This window comes from Equus caballus, chromosome 9, assembly GCF_041296265.1.
Source record: "Equus caballus isolate H_3958 breed thoroughbred chromosome 9, TB-T2T, whole genome shotgun sequence".
Lineage (NCBI taxonomy): Eukaryota > Metazoa > Chordata > Mammalia > Perissodactyla > Equidae > Equus > Equus caballus.
Window position 1 is genome coordinate 94,921,518 of NC_091692.1, and position 8,206 is coordinate 94,929,723.

At 45.6% G+C, this 8,206-nt stretch overlaps 1 protein-coding gene across 9 annotated transcripts in view; it reads right to left on the minus strand.

Moving 5' to 3' along the window:
* TRAPPC9 (trafficking protein particle complex subunit 9) overlaps positions 1-7,134 on the minus strand; it is a 622,816-nt gene extending 615,682 nt beyond the window's left edge. For 2 of the 9 annotated variants that reach the window (XM_005613301.4, XM_014728099.3), the window contains exon 1: positions 6,474-6,605. The gene's annotated coding sequence lies outside the window, so the exon portion shown is untranslated. Of the gene's footprint in view, positions 1-6,473 lie in introns of all 9 variants that reach the window. The other 7 variants (XM_005613303.3, XM_070221872.1, XM_005613305.3 and 4 more) reach the window with 6 other exon arrangements.
* Positions 7,135-8,206: the final 1,072 nt, after the last annotated feature.

Below are 8,206 nucleotides of genomic sequence, written 5' to 3' on the forward strand. Positions count from 1 at the left end.
TTAACAGCAACACAATAACAGTGGTGGTGCAGCAGTTAAGTGCGCACATTCTGCTTTGGCAGCCCAGGGTTCGCTGATTCAGATCCTGGGTGCAGACATGGCACCCCTTGGCAAGCCATGCTGTGGTAAGCATCCCACATATAAAGTAGAGGAAGATGGGCACGGATGTTAGCTCAGGGCCAGTCTTCCTCAGCAAAAAAAAAGAGGAAGATTGGCAGCAGATGTTGGCTCAGGGCTAATCTTCCTCAAAAAAAAAAATAATAAACAAACCTGAAACCATAAAACTCCTAGAAGAAAATATAGGCAGTACACTCTTTGACACTGGTCTTAGGAGCATCTTTTCGAATACCATGTCTACTCAGGGCTGGGAAACAAAAGAAAAAATAAACAAATGGGACTACATCAGACTAAACAGCTTCTGCAAGGCAAAGGAAACCATCAACAAGAAGAAAAGACAACCCACCAACCGGGAGAAAATATTTGCAAATCATATATACAACAAGGGGTTAATGTCTAAAATATATAAAGAACTCATACAACTCAACAACAAAAAAACAAACAACCTGATCAAAAAATAGGCAGAGGATATGAACAGACATTTTTCCAAAGAAGGTACACAGATGGCCAACAGGCACATGAAAAGATGTTCAACCTCACTAATCATTAGGGAAATACAAAGCAAAACGACAATGCAATATCATCACCTTACACCTGTCAGAATGGCTGTAATTACCAAGACAGAAAATAACAAGTGTTGGAGAGGATGTGGCAAAAAGGGAACCCTCATACACTGCTGTTGGGAATGCAAACTGGTGCAGCCACTATGGAAAACATTATGGAGATGCCTCAAAAAATTATAAATAGAAATACTATATGATCCAGCTATCCCACTATTGGGTATTTATCCAAAGAACATGAAATCAACAATTCAAAGAGACTTATGCACCTCTGTGTTCATTGCAGCATTATTCACAATAGCCAAGACATGGAAGGAACCCAAGTGCCCATCAACTGACGAATGGATAAAGATATGGTATATATATTCAATGGAATACTACTCAGCCATGAAAAAGATATAATTGTCCCATTTGCAACAACATGGATGAACCCTGAGGGTATGATGTTAAGCAAAATAAGCCAGACAGAGAAAGACAACGACAGCATGATTTCACTTGCAAGTGGAAGATAAACAAACACATGGATAAAGAGAACAGATTAGTGGTGACCAAAGGGGAAGGGGGTAGGGGGGTGGATGAAAGGGGTAAAGGAGCACATATATACGGTGACAGGTAAAAATTAGACTATTGGTGGTGATCATGATGCAGTCTATACAGAACTGATAAATAACAATGTACACCTGAAATTACGCAGTGTTATAAACCATTATGATCTCAATAAAAAAACTGAAAAAAAAAGAAAAAGAATGGCCCAGAAACTCCTGAAGAACCACCACTGGGAAGAGGCATTTGTCCCACCAGATAGCAAGACCAGACATAACTGCTAACGGGGTACAGGGCTTCTTTCTGAGGTGATGAATGTCCTAAAATTGATTGTGGTGATGGCTGCACAGCTCCGTGAATACACTAAAAACCACTAGATTGTCTATTTAAATGGGTGAACTGACTGTATATGAATTATATTTCAATAAATCTGTGAGGGGAGGGGAAGACCAAATAAAAGGCTACAGCCGGCACAGTATTGGCAGAGGGATAAAGAGAAAAACGGAATGTAATCAAGCCCAGAACCAGACTCACACATACACGGAAATTTGAAGTGCAGCAGAGTTGTCACTGTAGGGCAGTAGGAAAGGACAGACTCTAACAACTGGCACTAGGACAACGGGCAATCTATGAGTTAGAAAAAGATACCAGCAAATAGAAATGGCAAGCAATTGGATATATTGGAGTATATGAGGAAGCCATTTGGCGTAAACCTAATTCGGCCTGACTTTGTTTTTGCAAAAGGGCCTGACATGGCCATCGAGCACACATTGTATATCTGCTTTAAACTTTTACTATGACAAGAACAAATGCCCTTAAGATAAAGGCGCAACTTTCCCCCACATTGGCATTTCCTTAGCAATAAGCATCTTTCCTTAGGCTAGGAACTGATTGCTGTGCTCACCTTTGACCACCCAGCTCACGTGTGACCACCCAGCTCGAGACAACAGACCTGCCACCCTGCTGTGTCCATCAAGACAGCAGACCTACCTGCTGTGTCCATCAATTGCTGTACCAACAGAGCAGTCTCGTGACTGTTGTAAAAAGGACATTCCAATCCTATGTGAAACATCCTCTTTGGGGGCATATAACCACTCTGTACACCCCACTTCTTTGGTGCCCTTTCTTCCTTCGGGAAGAAAGGCCCTGGGCCATGGTCCTCACATTTTAGCTCAGAATAACCTCTCCTAAATTTCCATTTATAGATTGGTTATGGATTATTTTCATCGACAATATACAACCCAATCACAATATGGGCAAAATGCTCGAATAGACGCCTTTGAAGAGAAAACTCACATAGCCAAGACATGTACAGAAAGACGCTCCACTTCAACAGCAATCAGGAAAAAGCAAATCAAAACCACAGACATAGGCCGTTTCACACCTACCAGACTGACCACCCAAAAAAAAAAACTTATTGTGGCAAAATATTCACAACATAAAATTTGTCATTTTTAAGTGTACAGTTCTGTGGCATTTAGTTCATTCATGTTGTCGTGCAACTATCTCCAGAATTTCTCACCTTCCTCAACCAAAACTCTGTAGCCATTAAACAAGAACTCCCCACTCCCACTCTCCCTAGCAATTGGCAATTACCATTCTTCCCTTTTTTTTTTCTTATTTTTTGTCTCTGCAAATTTTACTGCTCTAGATCCCTCATAGAAATGGAATCATACGCTATTTGTCCTGTTGTGACTGGCTTATCTTACTCAGCAGAACGTCTTCAAGGTTCATCTGTGCTGTAGCATGTGTCAGAATTTCCTTCTTTTTTAATGCTAAGTAATATTCCATTGTATGTATATACCACATTTTATTTATTCATTCATCGAAGGTCATTTCGGTTGTTTCTAGCTTTGGGCTACTGTGAATAATACTGTTGAACATGGCTGTACAGACAAAACATTTTAACCATGAAAAACATCAAGTGTTTGCAAAGATGTAGACCAAAGGTAACTCTCTCGTATGACAGATGGCGTGTAGACTGGTAGATCCTAAACCTGGCAATTCCCCTCCCAGGGGAACTCTGGCACATGGATGGCAGGAGACATAAACAAAGGTTCTTAGAGGCAAGAACCAGAGACAACACAAATGGCCGCTGTCAGGGGAACGCAGAAAGAAACTGTGATCTTTTAACACAATGGAATGATACAGAACAATGAAAACGAATCACACTGCAGGAACATGGACGAATCTCAAAAACATAATGGGTAAATAAAGCCAGTTGTGAACTAACAGAAGCAGTACAATTCCATTTATATAATGTTCAAAAACAGACAACACTAAACAATGTATTGTTTAGGGATATTTATACATATGGTAAAACTAGAAAGAAAAAATAATTTTGGATGGTGGTTACTTGGGTGGCAAAGAGGAATGCAGTTTTAGAGGGAAACAGCAGGCTTCAGAAGTAGAAGTTATGCTCTATTTCTTCAGCTGGATGGTAAATACAAGGGCATTTGTTTTGCTATTCTTTAAACTGTACGTAAACATCACATATACCTTTGATGTATTATATATTTCAAAATTTTTAAGGGCTTAAAAAGGAAAGGAGGTCCAACTTCAAGAAGCTGATAGACTAGTTTTCAGGAGGTTAGCCAGTCTCAGAGCCTCGGCCCTTCTCATCTGTCAATAGACGATGCTGCTCCCTAACACCCTTCCTCCATAAGCAAGACAGAGGGCCAGAGAAGGCAGCGTGTTATAGACCCAGACCTGCCTGAAGGCAGGGGACAGCGAGTCTCGGACACAGGTCTGAGGACAGGAGGTGCTTAGCTTCTCTAGGCTGAAGTAATATGAGGAAAAATAAGAATAATGTATGAGCTCTTCATAAAACTAAACTTAAGAAAATGTAGTAAGCGCTTTATAAATATTAACTATTATTCTTATCATTTCTTTTTAGGTTACGATCTTCCCCCATTTTTTGGAGCTGAAACATCCCAGCTTTTATAAAATGATGATGAGAGTATCTGGCGGTTGTTTTCCATTGTCCTATCTGGGCGAAAATAAAAATTGACAGCCCTGTTATGGACCCTCCAGCTTTCTGGAATTTCCCAATCTATGACATCTAAACAACTAAGTCACCCTGGACTAAATGATCCCTCTAGGCCCCTTCCAGTTCTAACTAGACACTAAACAGCAGACCAGCAATCAAATCCATGCCACAGCTCAATAAACTTAAGAACCTCAGGCACGGGTTTCTCCCCTGAAGCAGCTCAGTATCAGCAAGCTTCTTGTTCACTTTTGCCCTAGACGGAAAATATGCATCTAACACAGGAGGAAATGTGTCTCCTCTAAGGTGAGGAAGGAACTGCACTGGGCTCTCTACAACTTATCATATTTAGACTTCACAATACTCCTAAGGAACAATCGTTACTATCTTCAGTCTTACAGACGAAGAACCCCAGGCTATGTCATTAGCTCAAGGTCCCCTAATCTCTAAGCGACCAGCTGGAGCCAGGCTCCAGAGTCCACGCTTTTCCACTGGTTTCTTCAAGAGAAAATAGGATGAAATAAGACCTGGCACTGAGCCAGTTCTGTTTCTGAGACAAATCTAATACACATATTAAAACTCCAAAAACATATTTCTTCAACTTGATAGTTCCTCAGAAAGTTAAACACAGAGTTACCATATAAACGGGACTTCTATTCCCAGGTGTAGACCAGAGATTTGAAAACATATGTCCACGCAAAACCTTGTATATGAATGTCCACAACAGCATCATTCCTAATAGCCAAAAAAGTGGAAACAAGACAAATGTCTACCGACTGATGAGTGGATAAACAAAATGTAGTCTATCCGTACAAGAGAATATTACTCAGCCAGAAAAAGAAACAAAGTATTGATACCACTAGTACACAGATGAATCTCTAAAACATTATGCTAAATGAAAGAAGCCGGTCACAAAAGGCCACATATTGTACAATCCCATTTACATGAAATGACCAAAATATGCAAACCCATAGAGACAGAAAGTAAATTCCAGGCTGCCAGGGGCTGCAGGAGGGGAGAAGGAGGAGTGACTGCCCACGGGTATGAAGTTACTTTTTGAAGTGATGAAATTGTTCTGGCACGGTGATGGTTGCACAACTGTGAATATTCTAAAAACCACTGACTTGCACATTTTAAATGGGTGGATTTTATGGTATGTGAACGATACTCCGATAAAGCTGTTATTTAAAAAATATTTCTCCACAACTCTGTTTCCCTCTGTCCTACTCCTATACTACTCGTCTGCCATACAGTTTAAGAAAAACAAACAAAATGAAACCTTGTCAGGAGATCTTGAGGACTGCAATATACCTGGGTCTCCGACATCAAGCCTCTAGTGCTGTTGCTTCCTGTTAAATACTAGCTGGGCTGGACTACAAGGCTGTTAACTGTCTTTTAAAAAATTGACAGTCACTAGTTTAAACCGGGGGGGGGGGGGGGGGGGGGGCGAATGGGGGGATGGAGGATGTCACAGCTCCAAGCCTGTCAGCTCATTTTGAACTAAACCGAGACCTGCTTTCAACATGTCAATCCCTCTCTCTATAAAAACATGTGCAATCAGGCACCCCCCCCCCCCATCCTAAAACCAGAAAACTCTGGGTTAAGAGGCATTCACATCGGGAAGGGGAACTGGGACGGGACCGCCAGAGGCAGAAGACCCAAGGCAAGCACAGTACTGTCACTCTTTCCCCGGGACTTCGTTGGGATAAACTGCAGTTTACAACACTAGGATCTCATCCTGGGAAACAGCGCCTGAAGTCGCCGGGCTGGATCTGAAGCACTTTTAATTCAGAGAGACTGAGGAGGAAAAAGGGAGAGGAGTGAAGCCCCGGGGTCGCTGGGCCGGGAGGGCGGCCGGGGCCGTGGGCTGCAGCCCAGCTCGGACACCTGCCCCGGCCGGAGGTCCCCAGATCCCGCCGGGTCCGGGGATCGGGGCCGCTGGCCGAGCAGAGCCAGTCCGAGCGGAGAGGACCCGCCGGCGCAGGAGGGGAAGGGGTCGACGGCTGCGCACTGAGGTGGCAGGGGCCGGGGCCCACGAGGCGGCAGGTGTGGGCCGGCTGGGGGACGGGTGCGGACACGGCCCTGCACAGGTGTGACCGGGGCGCCAGGCGGGGTAACAGCCGGGGTCGGAGGCCCGGGCAGGTGTGGGCTGGCGCGCGCCCCTCAGAGGGACACCCGCTGACTCGCGCCCTCCACGCCTGACACACTCACGGCCCTCCCGCAGCCGGCCTGATCCTCGGCCCGGTAGCCCCCCACCTCGCACTTACACAGCCGGTAGCCCCGGGCCCGGAGCAGGAGCCAACGGCCTGGCGGGCGGCGGAGCCGAGCAGCCTCTGCTGCCGCTTCCCCGGCTCAGAGCTGGCGCTTCCGACTGGCGACCTAGCCGGCGGCGCTCCTGCGCATGCGCGAGGCTAGTCCCGGGCCGGCGATCCGCTCCGGGTTTTGAGAGAGACGCCGGGGAAGCTAGGGAGGGAGGGAGAGAAGGGAGGAGGGAAAGAGACCAGAAAGACCGACAGAGAGAGAGGAGGGTGGGAAGAAGGGGGAATGGGGGGACCGGGAGGAGGGAGGAAGGAAGCGGGGGAAGGGGGTACCAGGAGGGGGAAGGGAGGGAGACCGGGGAGGGAGAGTAGCAAAGACAGAAAAGCTTTTGCTGCTGGGGCGGCGCATCCCGAAGGAGGGGCCAGTCCTGTCTCCGCGCCAGTTTCTAATCCCTCACGGCACGCAGCTCAAATTTCACCTTCCTAGTGGAGCCCTCGGCGGAGGCCCCTGCAAAACCCCTTCAGGATCACACCACCTGCCCCCGCGCCGAGCCGGGCTTCGTGTCGCTCCGGGGGCCAAGCACCCACAGGCGTTGTCGCCAATGCTCAGAACTACCCCTGCGGGGAGCATAATTTTCTCCTTTTTCAGATTGAGAAACGGGCACTCACGGTCTCAGCGTGCTCCCCGGGCGGGCGTGCTTTATCTGCACAGTCACAGGGGCTGGAGGGGGCAGGAGGCTGAGGGCAGAGCCTGAGCCAGGAGCAGACTGCCCGAGTGCTGGTGCGTGGTCCCCATCACTCGTGGGTAAAACCACTCCAGACTTTGGGGGCCCCAGTAGTTGATCCACATCAAAGGCTCGGAACAGGCCCTGGGTGTGAGACAGCTGTCCGTTAGTTCCAGGGCTAAGGCACCCAGTTTGGATTTAAACCCCTCTATGTTAAAAATAAATAAATAAAGCAAAAAGGAATTTACATACATACCTTAGAACACATGTATCCTATTTAGAAAGATACACAAGGGGTTGTAAAAAGTGGCGTCTCAAGGGAGGGCTGAGAAAATAGAGGACCAGGGACCCTCTCTCCCTTATGTATTTTTGTGTTTTGTTTGAATTTTTTACCATATACATGTATTTCGTTTTCAATTAAAAAATGTAATGGAGGACAGGAGTGGCTCTCTCAGCAGATACAGCAGCCACAGAAAAACTGAGCCATCACTTTTGCTTTGAGCCAGCAAGCATTTATTGACTCTCTGCTATGTGCCCAGTGCTGTTTTATGTCTTATTTTATTATTCATATTTTTTTAAAATAATAATATGCTATTTCTCATCCTTGCCCTGGGCTAGTGGAAAACCAATTGAGTTTTTATTGAACTGTTTTCCAAGGAGTAGAAATGAGTTATAAACAGAACACATCTTCAGGGCAAAACAGGTGGAATGAATTTGCAGCATGCCAGATAGCCAGGAAGAATTTTCGACAGAGGTGCCCAGAGCCTGACAGAGAGGTACCTTCAGAACACCACAAAAGCTGCCCAAGGTGGCTGCTCCATGGGATTAAGAGTGCAGGTTGAATTTCTCCAAAGAAGATTATACAGATGGCCAATAGGCACATGAAAAGATGTTCATAATCACTGATCATCAGGGAAATATAAATCAAAACTACACTAAGATATCACCTTACACCCATTAGAATGGCAAAAATAACCAAAACAAAAAGTAACAAATGTTGGAGAGGTTGTGGAGAAA